The sequence below is a fragment of the Symphalangus syndactylus genome, chromosome 14 (genome assembly GCF_028878055.3).
Source record: "Symphalangus syndactylus isolate Jambi chromosome 14, NHGRI_mSymSyn1-v2.1_pri, whole genome shotgun sequence".
NCBI lineage: Eukaryota > Metazoa > Chordata > Mammalia > Primates > Hylobatidae > Symphalangus > Symphalangus syndactylus.
In genome coordinates, this window is record NC_072436.2 from 73,464,059 (window position 1) to 73,491,731 (window position 27,673).

Below are 27,673 nucleotides of genomic sequence, written 5' to 3' on the forward strand. Positions count from 1 at the left end.
TGAGGGAAGCAAAAGACAGCTTACACAGCAATGGCATTGAAAAACTCCTTAGCCATTCCCATCTGTCTTGGTTAGTATGAATACTTTAGCATTAAGTGCAGAAAAGGAGAATCCATCAATAGTTAATAACTGACCTTGAGATGGGAATTCAAAGTTCACCACAATTACACCCAAGTGTCAGGGAACACACATGGGACACTATCAATATATTTGAGTACAAGAGCCTGGGATGGCAAATTTAAATACCATCAGAGAAAGAACTGAGAATTATTTCATGATAAAATATTGTTACTATGTCTGCCAGCCCATGCTCAGATACTCAGAACCAAAATTCTCAGTTAGGAATAATTGTGAGAGGTAAGCATAATCTAAAAGAGCAAGTAAGAATCAAGCTGAAATTCCATCATGTGGTGAGGTTGTAAACAAAATGTTTCTTAGATTCAAAGGCAGATTGTATTTTAAAGGTGGAAATGAGATTCAGTAAAAGATTAAAAGAAAATATGTTTGTGCTGAGAGACTCAACATGGATTGTCATCAAGGATGTGCAAATTAAAACCACAATGAGTTATCACTACACTGGAATGGTTAAATTGAAAAGACCATCAACACCAAATGCAAAACAACTAGAATTCTCTCACACACTGTGACACTGCTGGTGGGAGTGTAAAGTGGTACAACCACAGTGGAGAACTATTTTCTAGTCTCTTACAAAGCCAAATGCACACATATTTTACAACCCAAGTATTTCATTTCTGGGTACTTACCTTGAAGAAATGAAAAGTATATGTTCACAAAAAAGACTTGTCCAAGAATGTTCATAGCAGTTTTATTCATAATGGCAAAAATTTGGATGGGAGCCAAATGACCATCAAAAGAAGTAGTAAACCTGGCAGCATATTCACAGAATGAAATATTAATCGGCAATACCAAGGAATGAATCATAGATGCAAGTACATCGATAGATCTCACAAACATTATGTTGAACAAAATCAGCTAGACACAAAAGAGTACATCCTTATGTGATTCTATTTAAATAAAGTTCAAGAACAGGCAAAACTAGTCAATGGTAATAGAAATCAGAATAGTGGTTCTCTCTGAGGGTAGAGGGGGACACAAAAAAGAGACAGGAGAAAAATTCCCTGGGAGGGATACTTATTGTTCCTTGCATGGGTGCATATAGACGAGTTAAATTTTGGACTTAAGTTCAACTCATTTTATCTATTCGTTAATTTATGTAATTATACCCCAATTAAAACAAAGATAAATATATATGGATTAAGAAATGTAAAACTAATTGTCTTCCCGGTGCTCACAATGATAAAGGCTTACTACTCAAATGGTGAGCCACAAGGCTGTCAGCAGCATCACCTGGGTGTTTTCCAGGAGTGTAGAATCTGGCTTCAGACCCAACCTATTGAGTCAGAGTGTGAAATTTAATAAGAAACCCAGAAAATTCAAATGCACATTAAAGTCTAAGAAGCATGGTTATAATAGCTTTGGTTTTTTACAGAAAACCACAACACCAATTCATCCCATTTCAGACAAAAGCAGTACCCTTCGAGGGAGTTGCCTCAACTCCATTTGTGTAGTACAAAGGTTGCTGTTAATCAAAGTGCACCATCAAGTCCTCCTTCAGCCAAGAAGTGGGCATGTCCCTTAGCTAGGCCAAGCAGACTCTCTGTCCTTAGACATTATCTCCAAATGGAAGAAAGCAAACATTGAAAAACAGCTGAAGTTCATTCATTCAATGATGGTAGCAGATGAGACAGGTGCATGGTTCTGCTGCCACCATCTCTTCACTCTTAGATTTGTCTGTGTTAGGAGCCTGGTTCTCTATTCCTACACTGAATTCTGTGAGTTACCTGTTATCCTTCCAATAAATTCACTTTTGGTTACGTTAGCCAGGCTTGGATTCTTTTGTTTGCAACCTAAATCCTTAACTGATATTCTGTATTGACTCATCCAAAATATTTAAGGACACTAAATGTAGTTTTTCATTGCATGGCAAAAAGCTGATTGTGATTTTGTTTTCTGAAAGCTTTTTTTGTTTTCAGAAAACTGATTTATGAGGCACTATAGGCCAGTACAAAAGATCACCTTAGAATCTTCCATGCCATCCCATTTTATCAATACAACCTCAAGAGACTTAAGTCCCCAGGAGGTTCGACCTCTATAAAATAATTCCACTGGGTGTGGCCATTCACATTTATTCTTCTCTGTTTTGCTATATACCTGGGAATGACAAATGGGATAAAAATCAGTGGGAACCCTTAAAAATCAACCATCAAGAGGTAAAATTAATTTGAAATTCAGAGACTGGCAAGCTGTTGCCTGGGTGGCCTGCTCACACTTTAAAATAATATTTCTGAAATAAATATGACATCGCCAAGTTTGGGGGAACAAAAATTAGTCTTCTGGTAGAAGATTGACTGCTGTGTAATAGAAGTCCACTTTCAATTTTTCTTATTGCATACAAAAACAATAAGAATCTTTTTGTGTTAAAAGTGAAAGCTCATTAAACTTTTTCATCCAAGTAGATGTTGACAATAGCAAAATAAACCCTTTGCTTTCTTTTTTAATCTAAAGACATTAGTTGTGATAAAATCTATTGGTTTTTCATAAATACAGTTAATTTTAAAAGACTCAACTTTTGACCTTACTGATTTTCAATTAAATATGACTTCCTTGTTAACTTTGTGTAAGAAAACCCACACACCAAAAATGTTTATTTTCACTTTTAATGTCACCTACAAAAGGGGATTATTTTTAAAAATATAAATGAACTTCTAAATTTGCATTGTGATAGAATTCCTCCTACTTGGTTTTCAAGGAATAAGTGTCAGGTTGGATGGGACTTGATCATCCATCATCACAGCCATGGTCACAAAATGAAATAAATTTTTTCTTTATTTTGGAGAGACTCTTCTCTAGGACCAGAGACCATAGTACAAAAATATTTTAAATGAAGGAGAAACGGATTACATGCAGATACTACTAGTTGTCTGCCTAGAATCTACTCCTCTTTTCTTCCTTACTAGTAGGACCTGGGTTTATTCTGGGCTGCAATGTACCAGTTAAAATACTCCATTTTCTGGCCTTCTTCACAACTATGTATGCCAATAAGATATAAACAGAAGTCATTGGGTCGGGATTCTTGGAAAGTTCCTTAAAACACTGAGTATGGAGGTGGTTCACTCTTTTATCCGCAACCTGTTTGTCTCCTTTTGTGTGGGATATACGTGTGATGGCTGGAGCACCTACTGCCATCTTGAACAATGAGGAGTCTTTGAGGCTGGAAGCCTTTTGAGGACTACCAAACCTTGCTAGAGATATGAGTCTCTACTCTATATGGGGCTCTTCTGTTAGGCATAGCTAAATCTAAATCTAATTCTAAATGATACAGGTGGGTATTACTTTCTTTATGTTATATCTCCTGGTTTGTGGGTTTGTCCTTTAGAATCATAAAATGTTAGAGTTGAAAGAAAACTCAGAGAACATCTAGGCAAAATTCCTCTTACTATAAGTAGGAAGAGGCCCAGAGAGTTTCAATGATTGCCTGAGAGACCCTGCCAGAGTTATTTATCAAGTATCCATTATAATCAGAATTTATCAAGTACACATTTTTATGCCTGTCAATGCAACACTTTCCAGGACCCAGGACATCCGTCTTCTTTCCAGGATACCCAATGTGCCTCTAAATGCATTGCCTTTCCTTGTCAAAATGTATAAAGTAGTACAGATCTAATATATACTTTAATATTAAAAATATTAGGGAGAGAAGCTTGTCTTTTTAAGCTCTACCATGCCTCCATAATAAATATGGGCTGACAGAGAGTCAGTGATCATTTTTATTCCATTCCTATGTGTGTATGTGCACATGCACGCATGTGTGTCTGTTTCAAGGAGAGATAGTAGTAGTGTGAAAGCCATTTTTAGAGGAAGCAACTCAAACCGCTGATGGACAATGATGCCTGACAAGCATTTCCTTTATTGAATAATCCAGTTTACAAATGCATCCAGACAGACTGAGGAGACTTGACTAGGTTGAAAATATGACAACCACAATCAAAGCCCAGATGGGAACTGTGCTGTGAATCATAAGGTTAGGACAGGGAGGTTTCTCCTCAATGAACTCAGCTAATTATAGTAGATCCCCTAGTCAAGATATACACTGTTCTCCTCTGTAGCAAAATCCTGTTCAAGTAAAAAAGAGAGTTGAGCCGGGCGCGGTGGCTCACGCTTGTAATCCCAGCACTTTGGGAGGCCGAGGCGGGCGGATCACAAGGTCAGGAGATCGAGACCACGGTGAAACCCCGTCTCTACTAAAAATACAAACAAAAAATTAGCCGGGCGTGGTGGCGGGCGCCTGTAGTCCCAGCTATTGGGAGAGGCTGAGGCAGGAGAATGGCGTGAACCCGGGAGGCGGAGCTTGCAGTGAGCCGAGATTGCGCCACTGCACTCCAGCCTGGGCGACAGAGCGAGACTCCGTCTCAAAAAAAAAAAAAAAAAAAAAAAAAAAAAAAAAGAGTTGAATTTCTCTAAGTACTTTGCAAGATCTGCTACTTGTGCTTGTTTGAAAGATTTGGAAGCACCGTGGCCTGGGTGCAGACTGACAGCTGAAAGTAAATCAAGACAGCAGTTGGGGAAAAGGCACTTGAGTAGCCAACTTGCCTATTTCATAGATCCTTACCGAGAATATAGGCATGCTGGGGCATTTTCGTCTTAGCAATTACTACTGAGATTTGCCATTGCAGTGATCCATGGGGATTCACTGAAAAGGTTAATAGCATCTATCAGATTTACAGGGTACAACAAGGAAGATGGCACATTCCCCCAGTGTAAGGTGTAATGTCACCTGTGTGGGCTGAGCAGTCCACATTCATTACCATTCATTGTCCAAATGGCCTGGGTTTTAACCAGCCTTGGAATGTAATCTGTCAACAGTTGAGCATTCATCGCATGAGAGGTAACAGGAGAGAATAGAAGAGAGAAGACAACAGAACTGGCATATTGTGCTATCAGCTGATGGACCTTCTGCAAAAGTTAAGACTAATCAGTGGCTGCAGTGAAAAGTTGAGACAGTGTAAGACCAAGGTGAAAGTAAATATACAGACCTTGTGGTGCAACTCTTAAAAATAACTTCATTAACACACCCACAGGCATGCTACCAAAGCTCGGTGTAAAGCTGTTGTTTCTCATCCACTCATTCTTACACAGAGTTTTCAAAAAGCTGTTCAGATTTGTGTAAATATGTGACTGTAATTGGCTTTCCGATTTCACAGCTTATCGAAGGCATAAAGGGGGGCTCACCGACATTTCAAAGACAATAAGCACATTTGATGTGATGGTCTATGATTCTCCCCAATGTTTTTAACCCGCTATTGGAGAAACAGATGGTTAGATTTTCTAGGAAGCTTAAAACAGAAGCTGAGCTAATACAAAACTGCTCAGCTATCAGACGGGGCAAATCCATTCTGTCGCCTTTTTACATTTTTTTTTAAATCACAACCCATCAGAAGAAGGATTTAGCTTCACAAAAAGATATTTACCAGGAAGCTTTCTGCAGAAGAGAAGGACATGCTTTGTTAAACCAGATGCATTTTATTTTTCCTGGAACCAAGATTTATGAAAGCAGTATGCTCATATTTCTCCATATACAGTAATTGGAACTCATTATGCTAATTGTATTTCCATTATCACTAATTAACAATCAGAGTGACCTGGCCCACAGTCTAATTTGTCTTTAATCTGTTTTTGTATAGGGAGTTTTACCCTGTAATTTCAAGGTGATAATTCTATTCAGTGCAACTTTATGAATTACAGAAGGTAACATTTTTGATACCCCATACTATCCTTTTGTAACTGTTTGGGATGAAATGGGGAAGCAAATGCATATACCTACATGTGCCCTCTCATTGATGAAATACTTAACCCATGACATCATAAGTGCATCCTTCATGATTCTTGCCCAGATTGAACTTCCAGTCAAAGAAAGACACAGTTGTCCATACTCAAACTCCAGCTTTCAATTCAAAATATGTAATACTTAGTATAAGAAGTTAGTATTTTCTGTCATCAAGAAGCAAAATGGGTGTTTCAAATACCTTCTAATGATTAGTTAACACCTTACAAATATTTCCATGTGACAAATCTCTTGTAAAATGGCAAAGGACAGGTTTGAATTATGAAGAAACTCCCTTCTCATAAAATGAGATAACCAAGGGAGAGAGAAGACACAGCTTGATATTCCCTCTCAGAGGATATGTTTGTTATTTGCTGGGAAAATGTATAGCAGCCGGATGGTAGAGGGGGAAGAAGCTGGATTTTCAGCCCAAGCTTTTGAGTTAAGTCCCATTCCAATGCTTAATCAAGAACACCACGCTTTCTGAACTTTCACTCCTTCAGCTTTAAGACTGAGATAATATATTTGAGGTAAATGTTCAAGGCATCAAAGAGCAGTGGTTAAGAGTAAAGGCGTGGAAATCAGACTGACTTTTAAAATTTGGACTCCACCACATAATAGCTGATGGTCTTAAGGAAAGCCTCAGTTTCCTTATACATATATTTTAAATGGGCATAAAACATAGTTCCTTCTCACAGAATTCTTTTGAGATCAAACTAAATAAAGACTAATGTATATAAAAGTTTTGCAAAGCTCCTGGCCCATGGTAAGCCTATAACAAAGGTTGGTTCCGATGTCGGGGAAGAAGTCACATGCAAGTGCTTAGTAAACAGGAAGATGTTTCACAGGGATGTGACAATCGCTAAGTGCTAAGGTATTTTGTTTCATCCTGGGGATTGAAAATGAACATCGTGACCCTTTGCAATTGTGAAGAAAATACTTCTATTGATAAGGACAGAGAATACTATTGAGAGAGAGAGGGATTAAAGGAGACAGAGCACTGTGAAAACTGCACATAAGAAATCCATTTTAGGCCAGGTGCGATGGCTCACACCTGGAAGCCCAGCACTTTGGGAGGCCGAGGCGGGCTGATCACCTAAGGCCGGGAGTTTAAGATCAGCCTGGCTAACATGGCAAAACCCTGTCTCTACTGAAAATACAAAAATTAGCCAGGCGTGGTGGCAGGTGCCTGTAGTCCTAGCTACTTGGGAGGCTGAGGCAGGAGAATTGCTTGAACTGGGGAGGTGGAGGCTGCAGTGAGCTGATAATGTGCCACTGCACTCCAGCCTGGGCAACAAGAGTGAAACTCCATCTCAAGAAAAAAAAAAAAAAGAAAGAAATGAACTTGAGAGACTATGCCTTGGCTTATCCTAAAAAACCTTGGAAATTTCTGAAGGCAAGCATCTGATAAATTTTCTCACACACTGGCTTCTAATCTGAGTAAGAAATGCCCCAAATGGCACCTAGTCTGGTAGGTTTCATTAGATTTAGCCTCTTAGCCTGATTGGCTCGGTTTTCCTTTATAAAGTCAGCAATGATGAGTTCTTTGGAAGAAAAAAAAAAAGCCCCTCTGTAATATCCTACCCCACTGCTACCCAGCCGTCTGCCAACACTTTAGAACCAGCTGGATCACCACACCTTTTCTACCACACTAGTAAAGAGTTCTCATGTTTTCAGGGAGCCTAGGTTCTTAGTTTGGCCTCCTATACCTTGACAGGGAGATTTTTCTGAAGCTCCCAGGGTCTCAAACAATTGTAGCTCTATAGCATACCCTGGTTTCACAGGCACACACACATAAAAGTGATTTGCTTTTCCTTGTCCATGGCATAAATCATGAGATATCACCTAATCAACGAAATAATCTTAATCAATGCTTCACCGTCTGGCTTTCCATAACAATTCTAACTCCCCGTTGATGTTTTCCATCTTCCCTTCTGTTAGACCAGATGGTGCATGTTCTAGCCTCTTTATTATCTTTTTCTGACCATAGTACTCTGTCCAAAGATTGTTGTAAGAAACCTCTTGTGCTGTCAGCAGCAGTGGCTCTGTTCTGCCTGTGATACATCAGGATGATTCAGGCAGCCTTTGCTAATGACTCCCCATTTCTAAATCCAAGTTTTTTTCCAAAGTCACTTTCTGACTAGTCTATAATTATTTGATAACACAACCACTTTGATCTTCATGTATCCATTGTGAGCTTTCTTTTCCAGGTAGCAGCAGAGTCCAATGGGAGTACTTCCCAGCTGGCATGATGCTTTCTCACTAGAAGAGTTTGCAATCAGCATCCACCCAAAATCACAAATGTCTTCTTTCTTATTAAGAAAGCAAAAAGAGTCATTATACCTCCATGCTGAAAAAGTTGGACCAGTAGGTTTTTCTCACATACGTCACAGCTTAATTATATTAATCTTCCTAGACAACTATTTTCCATTTGTTTTTACATATAAGCCATAATGCATATGAAAAAAAATCCTTGAAATAACTGACATATCTGAATATCAGTGGCACAGTGGCTCAAAAAGAAGATGATGGTATGTCAATTAAGTCTGTGGATGATTTTAAATATTAATAGCAACAATCAAATCTATCCTTTTTCTGCTCTGTGTGTATATTTGCATATGTGTTTAAAATTATCAGCACAAAATTAATTCCCAGATAGCAATATCCTCTCTCCAGAAGTCATTTTAAAAATGATATCCCCAAACAAGCTGTTTTTCTGGACTTTTTCCTGATCTCCTCAAAACATAAATTCACATAATACAATGGGTAGAAAATATAATGGATATATTAAGTTGAAAGAAAACATCGGTATCTAAAGTCTGAAGAATACACATCAGTCACTGAGTGGATAGATAGGCTCACTTGCCACCATTTTTCTACGGTATCTGACAGAACTGAAAATCACAGTGTGGAAAGATTTTATCAGAAAAGTTTTTCAATTTGTTCTTTAGGAAGATAGATCTGCAAATATTCCCTTTATTCCTAATGATTATAGAATGTAAATCTTGTTATAACCCTATTTCATGTACATTTTATCTCAGGATGAGGTAGGTTTCCTTTCAGGCAATTTCTTTTTTGTTTGTTTGTTTGTTTTTCTCTGACCAGCAAACACAATATATGCTTGGTCCTTGGGTTAAGATGGAGCCCCAAAATTCAAACTTTGCATGCTGTGACCATCTTACCATAGGGACATATTAGCTGTATTGTCTTACCCAAACAGTGTCTGTCACATTTCCAACCTGACTACATGTAAAGAATTTCCTATAGCTCCCATAATCAGTATTTGAATCTTAAAACATCTTCCAAACCAGACACACACACACACACACACACACACACACACACACACACACACACACGGTATATTCACTAGGCTACGGTCGAAGCTTCTCATTTTCTACTTATCCACATGACTTTAACTTATTTACCTAAGGAAAAATAGCAACCAGGATTGGGTCTATTTTTTCCTCTCTAGAAATTTAGGACAATATTATAGAACGTAATTTTATACCAAGCACTGTATCAATAGAGGTTAACATGATTAAACATCTTTCCTAAGCCTTAGCAAAAACTTTGCATGATTCTTACTTTACTGGCGAGGTTTCTAGGATTTGGGACATTTTTAGCTCCTTCTTTTCTGTTCAAGAGGAGAAATGGAAATGTTTCATTGTGCAATTGATTATATTCTTGTTCTCCAAGGGCATGCTGCCTGATGATTTGCATGTGGGGGCAGCCAGAAGATCTCTGAAACATTTCCCTATAAAACCGTTTTGTTGATAAGCTTTCCCATAAGCATGATGGAGGAAAATGGGTCAGACTATATTTCTGAAGCTGTTTAAAGAAACATCTTCCACATTGAGCAATATACTCTAGGCTTTCATAAAGCATCTGAAGTGTTCAAGTTTTCCTCAAGCCAGGCCTGAGAAAAATCCCAAATTTCTCCCCTTTCTCCTGCTCTTCCCAATACCTGAACATAGCCTTCATCCTGCGTAAACTTTATTATCTCACCTAATTACAATAGGTGCTCTTTCAAGGAGGGGGCATGGTTATTGTCCTTCTTTATTTTATACATATCACAAAGTGTTATTAGATATAATCTCTCCATTTTTATTTCAAGCAGAACAAAATCATTGTTAATTAATTTGCAAAGACTTCTAAAGATTTTTTAGACATGGTCCCCAGGTTGTTTTTATCATTCCACATCTTTTACACTTTTCATGATTTCATTGATACTTTGACTAGAAAGCAAACCTGAATTGAGAAATTTAGCTGGAATCTCTATTGCTGCAAATTGTGCAGAGTCCTAATGTTCTGTTTAATATATTCGTTTGGAATCTTGTTTCTTGTGAGGATTTTATTCCCTCTTGCCATACACGCTGCCTGTGAAACCTGAGCTTCCAAATTCAGAAGTAGGGTGGGTGTTACATTCCTCAATAGGAATCTCATGGAATGGTGTGTGACGTGAATCTGACCAGGATGGTTGATTTCAACTTCATTCAAAATTAGTTAATGCTAACTTATTTGTGCCTAGTGAACATAGGTGTTCATTTCATTTTTTTCATTCATTCATGCATTTACTAATTTAATATTTATGAAATAAGTCTCTATGTGATAATCCTTTTGTAGGCTCTTGGGATACAGGATAATTAAGATATAGTTACTGGCCCCAAGAAACACATAGTTTAGATGAAAAGACCACACCTAAATGAGTAAACATAAGCTTATGAGAGCAGGGATTTTTCAGTCTTAATAAACAGCTGTCATAGTACCTAGAAGTGCCTGGCACATCAAAGGCCCTCAGTGAATATTTGTTGAATAAACCAATGACTAATATGACATAATTATGGCAGAGGCTTAGTCTATCTTTTCACTGTTACATCCCCAACACCTAGAACAGCGCCTAGTTTGTACAAGGAATTCAATAGATATTTAGCACTAGCAATGGGACTGGCATGTGATTGGTATGATGATGATGATGATAATGATGATGATAACAATGATAATAAAGAAAACATTAACACTTACTATATGTCAGTATTTCCACCACCTCCCAAAAAATTATTTGATCTTCGTAACCATCCTATGAGATTGAAACTGTTACTATTCCCATTTTCAGGTGAGAAAAAATTAAGTAAGTAACACATCTAAGGTACACAGCTAGAATTATGGATCTGAGATTTGAAAGTAAATGATCTGCTTCAACAACACACCCTCTTCAACACTTTGCTACATGCTCAATGCATGTCTGTTCAATTGACTTATCTTCAACTACAGCCAGGCTTTTGAGAGTCAAGAATAACAGGCTAACTGGTCTGAATGTTATTCTCTTGTTTTGTTTTGTTTTGTTTTTTTGACAAGCCTCCTCAAAACATAAATTCACATAATACAATGAGTAGGAAATATAATGGATATATTAAGTTGAAAGAAAGCATTGGTATCTAAAGTCCAAAGAATACGCATCAGTCACCGAGTGAATAGATATGCTAACTTGCCACCATGGACTATGTTACTCATATTTTTCTAGCACTTCACTGCTTGAACATATAGTACTCCATGGAATCCTCACTTACTGAATGTAGTTTCTGAGAAATATTTTAGAAGGGTAACTCTAACTATGGTTTGTAAAAGACGTCAAAGGAGGAAAAAACTAAAAACAAGAGAGCAAGAAAGATTCCTGAGGAAGAGTCTGAATAATGGGGACTTCTCTGAACCAAGAAGATGGTTGTAGGAGTAGAAATAATGTGCTCAATAATAGGTAGAGATTGCCTAGCTATGGCCAGTAAAGTTGAAAAAGATCATGTCAGTAGTTGAAGCACAGCTAAGGGACTGGAGGTACTATTTACTGAAAATTTTAGAAAGTATCCCACCACATAGTTTGGCAAACTACAGTCCATGGACCTGACCAGGTCGACCACCTATCTTTATAAACAAAGTTACACTGAAACACAACCACATCCATTGGCTTACATATAGTCTATGGCTTCTGTCCTGTTACAGCAGCATTGTTCAGTAGTTGCAATAGAGACAATATAACCCACACGCCTCCAATACTTTCCCTGCTTACTACCTTGGATTCCATATGCATGTCCTTTATCTGCTTTTTTTTTTTTTTTTTTTGAGACAGAGCCTAGTTCTGTTGCCTAGGCTGGAGTGCGGTGGTGCGATCTTGGCTGACTGCAACCTCCGCCTCCCGGATTCAAGCGATTCTCCAGCCTCAGCATCCCAAGTAGCTGGGATTACAGGTGCCCACCACCCATACCCAGATAATTTTTGTATTTTTAGTAGAGATCGGGTTTCATCATGTTGGCCAGGCTGGTCTCAAACTCTGAATCTCAAGTGACCTGCCCGCCTCGGCCTCCTAAAGTGCTGGGGTTACAGGCATGAGCCACTACGCCTCTAGTGGCAGTGAGAGCCCTCTATCTGTTCTTGAAAGGGTGGAAGGATGTTTCAAAATGTTCAATTAATTAATCGACGTTGCTGAACTCTGAAACTGAGGTAGACTTGCTTTCAAAACAAATCCCCTGATAAATAAATTATGCATATATTAACCTCACCTAGGCAGAGTCCCAAGGCACCCACCTATAATCGAATCAATTTAGTTCACTGCAACTCAAAAATATTTATTTAACACTTTTCTCATGGCTAAATGGGCAGTGATACAATGAGTACAGGAAAAGGTGATAGTTCGGTGGATAAAATAAAGTAGTAGTTATAACCTCACTGAGATGTTACAGTGGTCAGACACAAGAAATTCCACCAAACAGAGCCCATTTTCCTTCTCCTACGATAACTTCAGGTTTCTCCTTTTCTTTCCTCTTTACCTACCCCTTAAGGCCACCTTTAAGTGCTGCTTTCTCTGAATGAAGTGGAGTGAAAACAGCACTTCTGTGGGAAGCCAGTGACAAGTACTGGCTCTCTTTGGTCACTTCTTGGATGATATTACTTGTTAAACCATTTAGTTTTCTTGACATTCCTTGTTTTTTCTCTTAAGTAGTGATAATTTCCTACAAGTTGAATGGAAGGATGAGTCCTACTTTTCTTTAGAGATCATTTCCAGGTCTAAGAGCTCTCTTTCTAAGGTTCTGCTTCATTTGGACACCTCACAGCTCTGACTCCTTTTGAAAAGTTACATGTACATTCATACCTTATGTAGTAGCTGGATGTGTCCTCCACAAGATATGTCCACCTGGAACCTCAGAATGTAACCTTATTTGAAATAAGGGTCTTTCTGGATATAATAAAACTCTAGATTAGCATGGGCCCTAAATCCAAGAATAGGTGTCCAGATAGGAGACAGAAGACACAGGGAAGAGGCCAGGTAGAGATGGAGCCAGAGACTATTGTTATGTCTACAAGTCAAAGAGCATTAAGGATTGCTGATAGCCACTAGAAGCTGGTAGATTCTCCCTCAGAGCCTCCATAAAGGTACCCACCTGTCCAACACTTTGATTTTTTTTTTTTTTACTTCTGGCCTTCAGAACTGTGAAAGAATAAATTGTTGTTTCAAGCCACCAAATTTATGGTAATTTGTTATAGCAGCCCTAGGTAATCAATACACTTTATTATATAATTTGTCTTCTAATTCTCTATGCTCCTAAAAATTGGGATCATTGCTATGTGCCATATTTTCTTTCTGTCTTAGATTGCTACGATGTTTTTGGAAATTTTACAATGGGTTCTTTGTTAAGTAACAAGTCACAGATCTTGAGAAAACACAATCACCCTCCCCTCAACTTTTTAGAATTTAATATGAGTTCTGCATCTGCCGGAAAATACATTTTTTAAGCTGAAAATAATTTTTTGAAAACTATATCCCAGCTTCTATTAGAAACTTTTAGAGATACATGCCAAAAAAAACGAGCTGCAGACAAAGATATAACTGTTTTTAAGAATCCTATTCTAGCATATTAAACACACACTTACTTTCAATATAGACAATTAATGCCATCTGCTTTACTTTTGGACTCTAAAACCACATGATTTGTGTGTTCAGATAATTTTCCCCCTTGGAATTAGGGTTTTAAAATAAGGTGTCTTCCCTTTCAAAAAGTAGCTGAATGAATCACTGGCTTTATTTTGGAAATCAAATGTCTAGCATTTATGAATGCTAACTCACATTTATTAGCAAAATTTCATCAATTACATAATGGATTGCTAAAATGTCACTCTTATGCTTTACTCTCAAAGTAACTACATGCTATATGCTTAGGAAAATATCATATAATTATAAAGTAATTCTGGGTTCTAGTAGATTACTCAGTAATTATACTTAATACTGTAGTTCCAATAGTGATTACTATGAAAGCTCATTACAAAAGGCAGAAACAGTCACATATGTATTCTTAATTACATCTGCCACAATAGAAGTTAATGTTAATTGAAGTGATTTATAGTTATTATGGAAACTCAATTAAAAATATATACTTGTAGTGATAACCAACCTTTGAAAGAACAAAGTGTCAGATCAGTACCAGAAAACTTAAAGGAGAGTCACCTTGGCCTAACTCTGTTTGGTTTTATTTACTTGAGAAATGCTTCTAACATTCTCATTCTATGAGCTTATTGTTCTTATCCTCCCAGCATCAAGGACAGTACTCGGCATTTGGGAGTACAGTACCTTGTGTGTACTAAATAAATGAATAAATAACTTGAAATATTTATTATAATCCATATACAATTTGATGATGAGATCCATCTGAAATTATTCATAAGTGGATTGTAAGATTCTAAATTGGTGCTTTTAATATTTTGGGGTCATTGGCCCCCGTGGAACTATGGTATGAAAGCTCTTGCCCTTCCTTAGTAAAATGTGTGTAAACACAAAGTTTTGCAAATGCTTTCTGGAGGTTCTAGGACCCCCAGAAGCTCATTATTGAACTCAAGTTAGTATTAAATAACAGTGACTCTGGAGAAAAGAAGCATTTTATGAGCCTTACTATGTACTCTTAGGTGGTTGATGTTAGGGACTTTCCCGAAAGAACTGGTAGTATACTGTTTTCTTAGTTTTTCCTTTCTCTGTGATTTTAAGAAGGTATATAGGCCGGGTATGGTGGCTCATGCCTGTAATCCTAGCACTTTCGGAGGCCGAGGAGGGCAGATCACCTGAGGTGAGGAGTTTGAGATCAGTCTGGCCAACATGGTGAAACCCCATCTCTACTAAAAACACAAAAATTAACCTGGCCCGGTCGTGGGCACCTGTGATCCCAGCTACTCCAGAGGCTGAGGCAGGAGAATCACTGGAACCCAGGAGGCAGAGATTGCAATTGGCCGAGATCGCACCACTGTACTCCAGCCTGGGCAAAAAGAGTGAAACTCCATTTCCAAAAAAAAAAAAAAAAAAAAAAAAGTAGAAAATTAAATCATTATTTCACTCATAACTAATTTTGCTTCACAAATACTTTTAAATTGTCCAATGTGGAAAATTATACAAAGTCTATTCCTTTGATAGGTGGCAACAAATAGCATACATTTTCACACATAAATATACAACTCATTGAAAAGACAAGTGTGAGACATAAAATTTCTGGTTCACAGGAGATGTTTGGCTGTATTGTTGAAACATTGCTCATAACACATTCCTAAATGCAGATATTTGTAAGATGTCATTGTGGTCAGCCGTCATCTAAAATGATGACTGTTTGCCCAGTTCCACGGTATACAGAATCCTGGGTCAAGAATTGGGTGGACACAGGAAGTGTCAGACACAGGCTCCGCCCTTGAAGAGCTCATTATCGCACCAAAGAAACAGTAACAATGCTCAGCAAATATGATGGGACAATATCAAAGTGCACAGTCAGAAATTCTCCTGGGATCCAGAGGACAGGCATAATGAAGGTGGGAGTAGTGGATAAACTTCAGAGTCAAGGTGGCAAACAAATACAGTCTACTTTTTATCTCCCAACTTTGTTTCAATGTGGACGTAAAAATGTGAATATTGACCAGAATGAAATAATTCAGAAGGTCTGATTGAGATCTGAGTTTAAAAGCCTGAAAGTCTAAGAGACTATGATATCGATTTAGGAGACCTGAAAAATCTTACATATTTTGGAACAACTTTTCTGGGGACCAAAATACCTGGGACCTCAAAGCATTACTCATACCTTTCCCATTTTGTCATCTTTGTATGGCTGACTGTGGCCTCAATGTAAGTTCTGAGAGAGTTAACCTAGAACAGAACACACCTGCTATTTTGTCAACAGGGGATGTATTCTGAGTCTCCATTCCTCAGCCATATAGTACACTTCCTGCATCTTTCCTAATCTACATAATCACTTGTCAAGAGGAGTGATTTCTACACACTTGTCAATGTTGCTGAGTTTTTTTGGCATTACTTGCAAAATTGGTTTAACATATTTTAACTGATATACTTTTCTATGTAAGTATATACCATGGATGGAGATATTTAATAGTCATTTCTCCCTGCCTGTAATCCCTAAGTGAGTTCAGGGTTCATGAAATGAGCTGAATTTCCCCAGAAAGTTAACTTTATTACATTCTTGCCTCACAGACCCAGGTGATACCTGGACACACAGATATCCCACCTAGAACTTTTTCATCATACCTAGAAAATCTGTACTGAGAAGGAAAGAGAAGTATGTTCCCATTGACAAGCGTGCTGCTTAAGATGTCTTTTCATCCCAAAGTAGAACATTTTGTAAAACCCTTCAGCTACAAAACCACAAAGCATTAGAGAAAATAATTAACGTTAGCAAATTATGATAAAAGTATTTCTAGCCATCTCTTGACCTAGTGGTAAATTATAAGTCTCCATGCTTAAATATAAAATCCAAAGGTACTTTCCTGGCAATTGACAATGGGAGAGATTTACACATTACATTTATAGATGCTTAAAATTGAAATAGTAAACCAAGTTCAAACACACTTCTCTTTTTTTAAGTTTTGGGATACATGTGCAGAATGTGCAGGTTTGTTACATAGGTATAGATGTGCCATGGTGGTTTGCTGCACCTATCAACCCATTATCTAGGTTTTAAGCCCCACATGCATTACTTTTTTGTCCTAATGTTCTCCCTCCCCTTACCCCCCACCCCGACAGGCCGTGCTGTGTGTTGTTCCTCTCCCTGTGTCCCTATGTTCTCATTGTTCAGCTCCCACTTATGAGTGAGAACATGCGGTATTTGGTTTTCTGTTCCTGTGTTAGTTTGCTGATAATGATGGCTTCCAGCTTCATCCATGTCCCTGCAAAGGACATGATCTCATTCTTTTCTATGGTTACATAGTATTCCATGGTGTATATGTGCCACATTTTCTTTATTGAGTCTATTACTTATGGATATTTGGGTTGGTTCCAAGTCTTTGCTATTGTAAATAGTGCTGCAGTAAACATAAATGTACATGTGTCTTTATGGTAGAATGATTTATAATCCTTTGGGTATATACCCAGTAATGGTATTGCTGGGTCAAATGGTATTTCTGGTTCTAGATCCTTGAGGAATTGCCACACTGTCTTCCACAATGGTTGAACTAATTTACACTCCCACCAACAGTGTAAAGGTGTTCCTATTTCTCCACAGCCTCACCAGCATCTGTTGTTTCCTGACTTTTTAATAATTGCCATTCTAACTGGCATGAGATGGTATCTCATTGTGGTTTTGATTTGCATTTCTCTAATGACCAGTGATGATGAGCTTTTTATCATGTTTGTTGGCCGCATAAATGTTTTCTTTTGAGAAGTGTCTGTTCATATCCTTCACACACTTTTTGATGGGGTTGTTTTTTTCTTGTAAATTTAAGTTCCTTGTAGATTCTGGATATTAGCCCTTTGTCAGATGGGTAGATTGCAAACATTTTCTCCTATTCTGTAGGTTGCCTGTTCACTCTGATGGTAGTGTCTTTTGCTGTGCAGAAGCTCTTTAGTTTAATTAGGTCCCATCTGTCAATTTTGGCTTTTGTTGCCATTGCTTTTGGAGTTTTAGTCATAAAGTCTTTGCCCATGCCTATGTCCTAAATCATATTGCCTAGTTTTTCTTCTAGGGTTTTTATGGTTTCGGGTTTTACATTTAAGTCTTTAATCCATCTTGAGTTAATTTTTGTATAAGGACACACTTCTTTTTCTTCTATTTTCTATTCTCATTTTGGAAATCTGAAGGCTGATTTTTCTGCTCTCATTCTAATTTCATATTCTGATATACTCAGCATTCCCAAGGCTTGAAAAACATATGAAAATTGTTCAAATGTTAAAATTTTTTTAAAGTAACATATGTCTATTCAGGGATAAAAGTCACCCAGTAGAAGCAACCCTTCTTCATTTGCTCCTCCACCAAGAGACTGTCAATGTCTTCTTCAAGGAATATTTTCCTGCCCCTGAAATGTGGCACACTGAAAAGAATATAGAAAAAACATGCAAGTAGTTCCTCCCATTCTTCTGGGAAGAAACATGATTTTTGTTTTATGGTGAGTCTGTGATGCACAGGGAGTATTTTCTAAAATTGACCCAAGGCTGGGCACAGTGCCCCACATCTGTAATCCCAGCACTTTAGGTAGCCAAAACAGAAGGATCACTCGAGCCCAGGAGTTCAAGACCAGCCTGGGCAACACAGGGAGACCGCATCTCTAAAAAATAAAAAATAAAAATAAAACTGACCCAGGGAGCTACACCTGATTTCCAGGTGGATTAAAAAAAAAAAAAAGGTTCTTTCTGATTTTAGGTTCCAAAACATTGTCAAGTTAAACTGGATGTTTCATTTAAAAAATTCTCATTCTCCTTTGACCACTGATTCAATATTTATGTCTAAAGCTGCTTACACAGTGATAGACGCTCCCTAAATTTAATCATTCAATAAATACTAACTAGCACTGAGTTGGTGTCAAGCATTGTTCTTGGCACTGGAGGTAAAGCCAGAGGCAGAGTCTGAGGAAGGCAAGACCACCTGAATGTTGAGACTAGCCCAGAAACACTCCCTGAAAAACCAATGGTTTTGCTTTTCAAGGTCAAAGAAGACAAGGTGTTGGGGCACTTTTGTCTTCCATAACAATTTTCATATACGTGGAAGTCTGTAGCTTGTTTTAACGAGAAGCGTCAGAAACAATGGCTTCGTTGAATATCTTCCTTTGAGACGGTCTACACCAATCTGTACATTACAAATTCTTTCTGACTTGGTTGCTTAAGTATTCTTTAGTTTAAATAGGTAATACTTTCACATGGGTCAAGTTTTTTTTAAGTACTTAATAAAATGCATTCCCTCAATTCATTCCACCCAATGCCTCCCTACTCACCCAAAGAACACTCCTTCTCTTTCAAGGTATAATGGTATAACCACTGTTATTGTATATCTTTTAGAGTTTCTTGATTCATACACAAATGAATGAAAATGTATTTGTTATTTTTCTCCTTTTTTTTTTTTTTTTTTTTTACAAAATATAGCATTCATACATACTATTCTACTGTTTTCACTTAACATTAAATCTCAGATTCATTTTATGCTGGCACATAGAGAATTACTTCATTCTTTTTTGAAGCTGTATAGTATGTCATTATATGAATAATGTACCATAAATAATATTTGTCCAGCCCCAGCGGACTTTCAGGATTTTTCTAGTCTTTTACTATTCAAAACACCACTGAAATGAATAAACTTGTACGTATGTCATTTCTTATGTATGTAGTGTATCTGTAAGATAGATTACTGCAAATGAAATTGTTAGTCAGTGAGTATACTCATTTGTAATTTTGATAGATATTGATAAATTATCCTTCATAGAGTTATACCAGTTTATATACATATCATTATGAATGCCTGTTTCTACACAGCCTTACCAAAGAATATGTTGTCAAACTTTTAGATTTTTGTCATTCTGGTGGGTAACAATGTTACAATAGGGTCATTTTAAATGTACCTTTCTTTCTTTTTATAAAAGAAGTTAAACATCTCTTCATATGCTTAAATGAGATATTTTAATGAACTCTTTGTCTTACTTTTGATAAACCTTTCTTTTCCCATTTTCCTATTGGATGTGTGAACATTCTCTTAATTTCTAGGAGTCCTTAAAATTGAGAAAATTAGCCTTTAGTTTGTCATGAGTTGCAGATTTTTCCAACTTTGTCATCTGTTTTTCAATTTTGTTTTAAAAAATTTTTTGTCTTTTAAAAAAATTTAATTTAGTACAGTTTTACTTTTCCAAAAAGTTCTGTGAATGAATTCCCATATACCCCACACTTGATTTCCCCATTACTAACATCTTATGTTGGTATGGCCCATTTTTATTATTATTATTATTATTATTAACTGAAGTTCATATTTTATGCTGATTTGTTTTGCTAAAACATTTTTATTGATGTGAAACTTGTGTAACATAAAATTTACTATTTTATTTTATTCTATTTTAATTATGATTACATTTTTGTACATTAACATCTCAGTGATTATGTTAACTGAAATAAGCAATGCAATATTTTTCTTTATATAAAATGACATATTTACTATTTACAAAGCACTTACTCAGTGTTCTACATACATGGCCAATTGAATCTTCCAATGATCCTTCACAGTAGATATTTCACACTATTTTAAAATGTATAATTCAGTGGAACTTATCCAGTGTTGTACAACCACCACCTCCATCTAGTCCTAACGCACCATCACCAACCAAAAACAAACCTCATACCCATTATGAAGTCACTCCCTATTCCCTTGTCTTTTCAGACACTGGCATCCACCAATCTGATTTTTGTCTCTGTGGATTTCCCTATTCTAAATGTTTCATATATACGGAATTCTACAAAATGTGACCTTTGATTCTGGATTCTTGTATTTGGTGTAATGTTTTTGAGATTTATCTATGTGGCAGAATGTGTCAGTACTCAGTACTTTGTTCCTTTTTCTGGATAATATTCTATTGTATGTATTACCATATTTTGTTTTTCAATCATCCATTGATGGACATTTGTTTAAATTTTTGAAGAACTACCAAACTGTTTTCCACTGTGGCTGCACCATTTTATATTTCCACTACCAACATTTCAAATTCTGCACATCTTCACCAGCACTTGTTATATTCTGTTGCTAATTTTTTTCTAGTAGTATCTCATGGTTTTGAGTCCCTGGTGACTAATGATGTTGAGCATCTTTTCATGTCCTTTTTCGCTATTTGTACTGTATATCTTTTTTGGAGAAATATTTATTCAAATACTTTGCCTACTTTTTTTGTTGGGTTGTTTGTCTTTTTGTTGTTGAGCTGTAGGAGTTCTTTGTTTGTTTCAGATACTAGATTATTATCATATAAATGATTTACAAATATTTTCTTCCATCCTGTAGGTTGTCTTTTAACTTTCTTAATGTTGTATTTGAAGCAAAAAAATATACATATATTTCCCTATGTTTTCTTCTAGTTTTTGTTCTTATATTTTGGTAATTGATCAATTTTGAGTTAAATTTTTATCTGATGTAAAGTAGGGGTCCAACTTCATTCTTTCACATGTAGATATCCAGTTGATCCAGCACTATTTGGTTGAGATGATTCTTTCTACATTGAGAAATTTTGGCTACTTTATCAAAAATTAATTGAAGTGGAGGGAACTCAATGGTACTGCCATAAAAACAGACACATAGACCAATGGAACAGAATAGGAAACCCAGAAATTAATCCATGTATCCACAGCCAACTGATTTTTGACAAAGACACCAAGAACACCAGGGAAAAGACAGTCTCTTCAATAAATGGTGCTGAGAAAACTGAATATCCATATGCAGATGAAGGAAACTAGATCCCTACCTCTCACCCTATACAAAAAATCAACTCACAATGGATTAAAGACCTAAATGTAGAATCTGAAACTATGAAACTATTAGAAGAAAATATACAGAAAGCACATCAGGACACTGGTCTGAGAAAATATTTTATGAATAAGACCTAAAAGCATAGGCAATAAAAGTAAAAATAAACAAATGGAATTATATCAAACTAAAAAGCTTCTGCACAGCAAAGGAAACAATCAACAGAATGAAAAAAATGGATAAATTATCTCAACAGACATTTAACAGAAGAAGACACATGAATGGCCAACAAATACATGAAAACATGCTTAACATCACTAAACATCAGGGAAATGCAAATCAATACCACAATGTGGTATCATCTCATCCCAATTAGGATATCTATTATCAAAAAGACAAAAAATAACAAATACTGAAAAAGATGTAGAGAAAAGGGAACTCGTATGCATTGTTGGTGGGAATGTAAACTAGTATAGCCACTATGAAGAGGTTGTATTTTGGGAGGTTCCCCAAAATACACTACCATATGATCCAGGAATTCTACTCCTGGGAATTTATACAAAGGAAAGGAAATCAATATATCAAAGTAACATCTGCACCCACATGTTTATTGCAGCACTATTCATAATAGCCAAGATATGAAATCAACCTATGTGTCCAACAACAGATAAATGGGTAAAAAAAATTGGTATATATTTATACAATGAAATACTATTCGGCCATTAAAAAATGAAATTCTTTCATTCATAGCAACATAGATGGAACTAGAGAACATTATGTTAAGTGATATAAGCGAGGAACAGAAAGTTAAAAACTGCATATTCTCACTCATTCAGAAACTAAAAAGAAGTCTATCTCATAGAAATAAAAATAGATTATACTAGAGGCTGAGAAGGGCAAGGAGAAATGAAAGTTAGGGAGACGTTTGTTAAAGGATACAAAATTACATGTAGGTAGAAGAAATGTTTTAGTGTTAAAGACATACTACAGTGGTAGGATGACTAAAGTTAACCGTAATATAATAAATAGTTTAAGAAGCTAGAAGTAGGATCCTGAATGTTCCCAAGAAACGAAATGATAAATGTCTGAGATGATGGATATGCTAATTACCCTGATTTGATCACTATACATCATATCAAAAAATCACTATGTACCCCATAAATTATTATATATCAATTTAAAAAATAAATTGGCCATAGATTTATGGATTTTTTTTCTGGACTCTCAATGATATCCAATTGGTTTTTCCATGAATAAACGAATAAGCTGGTTTTTCCACGAATAAACCAATAAACTGGTTTTTGCATGAATAAACCAATAAATTGATTTAATTTAAATCAATAAAATAAACCACGAATAAACCAATAAAAGGATACATGTTTATCCTTTTGCCAGTACCACACCATTTTGATTACTGTAGTTTATAGAAAGTTTTGAAATTGATAACATATCTGTCCTCCAACATTGTTCTTTTTCAGTACTTTTTTTGGTTATTTAGGGTCCCTTGTAATTTCAAATGAATTTGAGGATTGATGTTTTTCATTTCTTCAAATAACAGGCTGTTGGAATTATGATAAGGATTCCATTGAATCTGTAGATGGCTTTGGAGAATATTGCCATCTTAATAATACTGTGTTTCACTCTTGAACACAGGTTATCTTTCCATTTTTGGGTTTTAATTTCTTTCATCAATGTTTTGTAGTTTTTAGCATACAAGTCTTTCATTTCTAGGTATTTTATTGTTTTGCCATAAATCAATTTTTTAGTATATTATATAATCAAAATTATCAGTATCTTTTATACTTATAGATTTTGAGTTACAGTTACAAATTCCTCCTCTAAGATTATGAAGGAATTTCTTCATGTTTCTATTTTGAAATTTTATGGGTTTATTATTTAAATCTTCAATCAATTTCGAATTTATCTTGGTGTAAAATGTGAAGTATATGTAAAAATTATTTTTTCATTTGGCTTTCCAATTGCTCTAACATCATTTATTGTATCGATCTCCTTTTCCTCATTGATTTAAGATGTCACTTTAACCATTTATTAAATTCCATATATGTTTGCACTGTTTACTGAACTTTCCATTTAGCTCTTTTATTTTTCTATTTATACCCCAACACCACACTATTTTGATATTTGAGTCTTTATAATATGTTTTATCATCTGGGAGGGCTAATCTGTCCTCACACTTCTTTGTTCTCACAATTTTCATTGTTATTTTTATTCTTTTTTCTTATAAATTTATAAAATGTCAATTTGATTGGGATCACATTAAATTTAGAAATTAACTTAGAGAAATTTTACGTCTTTATGACCTGGAATCTTTCTATCCAAGAACATGCTATGCCTTTTTGTTTGTTTAAGTCTTTTATGAGGCTGTTAGTTATATTTAAAATGTTTCTTCATGTGGGAGTGGCTTATTTATTGTTCTGTTTATTCCTTGGTATTTTATCTTATTCATTACTCTTATAAACGGGACATTTTCTTTCATTACATCTTCTAACAGGTTTTTGTTTGAAATCAGTCTAATTCATGAGAGCAGCAATAAGTGTTTATTCTCAGGAAAGGATTCATAAATAATTACTAACTCTTCTTACTTTGCCCACAAAGGCATATTCTAAATTATGATTTCTTAATACTAGTATAAATTTCACCTTTTATTATAATTTATGCTCTAGATTTGAATTTAGAAAGGCTTAAAAACTATAAATGAATGACATTGAAGTAATAATGTTTTATACTATCTTAGTATTATATTTTATCTAAATGTAACATTAATGTACATATTTTTGTACATATGAATATATATGTACAAAATATACATACATATATACTCAAACACATACAAAACCTATACATATATTTCTAGAGTGAAAATATCTTTGAACTGATGTTCCTTTAGTTTATTCTGATAAGCATATAATACGTCATCTCAATATTACAATTGTAGAGCGAGGACTTCTTTGGAATAACTTTGAACCTTGAAACATGAGGACTTTCCTCAGCCATATATTTCAACACCAATTGTATTTCATTGGTAGATCAGCTTATTGTATAAACTAGATACTTCCTGACTCTCAAAGAAATGGCTGGTTTGTGTCATTCATCCCTGTAGTCCTTATGACAGATTTTTGTTTATTCTCTTTCCAAGTAATGTCAGCTTCATTTTTTATTCTTCTTGAAGATAAGAGAAGACTCTCCTAAACAATGAGGAAATCGACAAAGTAATTGTTAGCACGTATATTTCAGAAAAGATTTGCTTGCCATTTTTGGCCTGTTTCATTCAAAAAATTTGGAACTTAGAAATTCACTGGATATTTAACAAAGACAGTTTTTATTCATTTGTTTGCTTATTTGTATGCTTATTTATTTGTATTCACTGAACCAGCTCAGAAACTGTAACATTTAACTTTATATGTATATGTGTATATATATATATACATATACACACACATATATGTATATATACACATACATATAAACTTAAATGTCTTATATATATACACACACACATATGTATCTTACTTTATATATATATATATATAACTTTATGTATTGTATGTACACATACACATTTTTTTCTGGAAGATATAAGCAATTTAAAAATTAAACAGAATCATGTTTAATATAAATTGGCACACAATAGATATTTGATAAAAAGTGAATAAATGAATGAATGATTCAAGTTAACAATTCACTTTCAAAATCAATTTTCCATTTCTTAATTTTGGCTTTCTTACCAAAAGAAGGCACCTTTCTTTACTGCTGCTAATAAAATCTGGAGGGATTACAGGCATGAGCCACCACACTCAGTCTTGAATTAGGCTAGTGGTAGTCAAAGAATGGCGAAGAAACTTTCATTGACCACAGGAATATCACATGGCCCTAGATTTCCAAGTGCACAGGAAATGTCAAGCCCACCATCCATGTAGTCATATTGGGCGAATCTAGGCCAGTTCCTCTAGTGAAAAAGAGTATCGTAAATGCCTAGTTCACATTTTGTCTCTGAGAAGGGGGCAAAGAGTTGAGGCAGTAGTGGAACTTGATTCTCAAAAATTCAGATCTAGTAGGGAAAATCTGACTAATAGACAAGAGTACAATAGAGAAAATATATAATTGTTTTGATGGGTGGCCTTCTACGAAGCCTAACTTCAACAATTATTCAGACATTATGAATCTTACTAAGACATTAAAATATAGATCTACATTAGGCAATAATTTTCATGGTGGAGTTATAAATGACAGACTTGAGATTCATGGTTTCTAAAACCCTTAATCATCCCTCCAAAATCCTAAGGTCAAGTATTAACCCACACCTATGATACCTACAAGGCACCTGCACCAAGTACATAGCACACATTATCTCATTTAACCTCAAAACAACTCTATAAAATACTCCTTCTAATATCCTTATTTTGTCAGTGAGGAAAGAGAAGCAAAGAAAGACTCAGAATTTGGCCACCAGTAAATGATTGATCTGGGATTTGAACCTAGACCTCTGCTGTATAGTCCAAGCTCTTTAGCCACTGAGCCTTTTTTTCCCTTTTTTTTTTTTTTTTAAACTAAAACAAATTTGAGAACTTTTAAGCAAGATGAACAAAGAGGCAGATAAGGGAACTTTCACTTGAGTACAAGTTTTATTTTTCCTTTTTCTTTATTTTTGTTCTCACATTCAGCTGAAACTCTAAAGTCTCCCCCACCCACTCTCCCACTCAAAACCTTAATACAAATGCAAAAAAACCATTTCATTACAACAACTTATAGACCCTGTAGGCCAATCTTCTTGCAGCGTAGCTCTAAATGTGCACACAATAATGTACTATGAAAGAGGAGATCAGCTTCCCTGGGGCAGCTGCGTGGATGCTGTACGCCAGGGCCTGGAAGTCACCAGCAAGGTTGTCCCTGAAAAGCACAGATGACTGATGACCCAAATGCACAAGGGGCCCTGGAATGCTCTTTTATCTGAAGTCCCCCAGTGCTCCCCAGTCTTCCATTTCTTCCATACCTTGTTTTTCATTCTTCATGCCTACGGATTTACTCTTCTTCCTGGCTTTGATTAGCCTATCCCACAACCAACCTCCACTCTGCTTTCCTGTCCTCCCTAAGAGCCAAAAGCACTCTGACATGAGGGGAGCACTCCATCATTATGATGGGAAGTGTCAGGTGCACAAGATAAATGCAAATTTCATGGCACCACTGCCTCATTCAGCCAAGTTTTATGAGACTGAGAAAACTTGGAACCTTATGCTGTGGAGCCATTTGGTTGGCAGGGAGCAGAACAGACTTTATCCAGCACTGTCTGTTGGCAGCTCTGGTGCTAGATTTATACAGTGAGTTGGAGATGGCTTTGGCGATTGAGGCTGCTGCTTAGCCAGCTGGGGGCCTCTCAAATGAGGGAAGAGTAATGGCGTGAATCCTGGGAGAGAGCATTCCACCTAAGCACTCCCACTGGCATCTTCAGCTTCCTGCTTCGGACTGGAGAGCTGGTCCCAATGAGACTGGCCTCACACATGGAGCAGTCTCCAAATTTCAAGCCACTCTTCTCTGGTGCACACCATACTAATAAAACCTGGTTCCAGCAAAGCTGGAGCAAGAAAAAGATTTCTCTGGTGAGAAACTAGGTCTGTTTTGTTATTTGTTTTTGAGTTTGTATTTTTCTATTACAGAGGACATTACTCTATCTGCTTCCAAATCTATTATCCAGAGGAGGCGTACACCTGGGAGAAGAAATTTCATACAGACTGTGGCAGAATGGCAAACAAAAAAACCAGCCAGGATTCTGGGGCCAGACTTGAATACAGCCTTCTCCCCTAGCCAGCTCTGTGTGACCTCGGACATATTTTTAATCCTCTTTGCCTCTCAGTTCTCTCTGTTTAAAGTAAGCATAATAACAGCACTTATCTCATGATGTAGTTGTACAGATTGAATGAGTTAATAAGAAGCAAAAATGTAAAGCACTTAGAACAAGACATAGCCAATGGTGACTTAACACGCATTGAACTTCGGCTACTATTACTTCGGCAAAGGCACT

The 27,673-nt window shown here is 36.2% G+C and overlaps 1 long non-coding RNA gene across 1 annotated transcript in view; it reads right to left on the reverse strand.

Annotated features, from left to right (window-relative positions):
- Positions 1-24,650: 24,650 nt before the first annotated feature.
- LOC129461822 (uncharacterized) overlaps positions 24,651-27,673 on the reverse strand; it is a 65,734-nt gene continuing 62,711 nt past the window's right edge. The window contains exon 5 of the long non-coding RNA XR_008650698.1: positions 24,651-24,842. This is a non-coding gene — a long non-coding RNA (uncharacterized lncRNA). The remainder of the gene's footprint in view (positions 24,843-27,673) is intronic.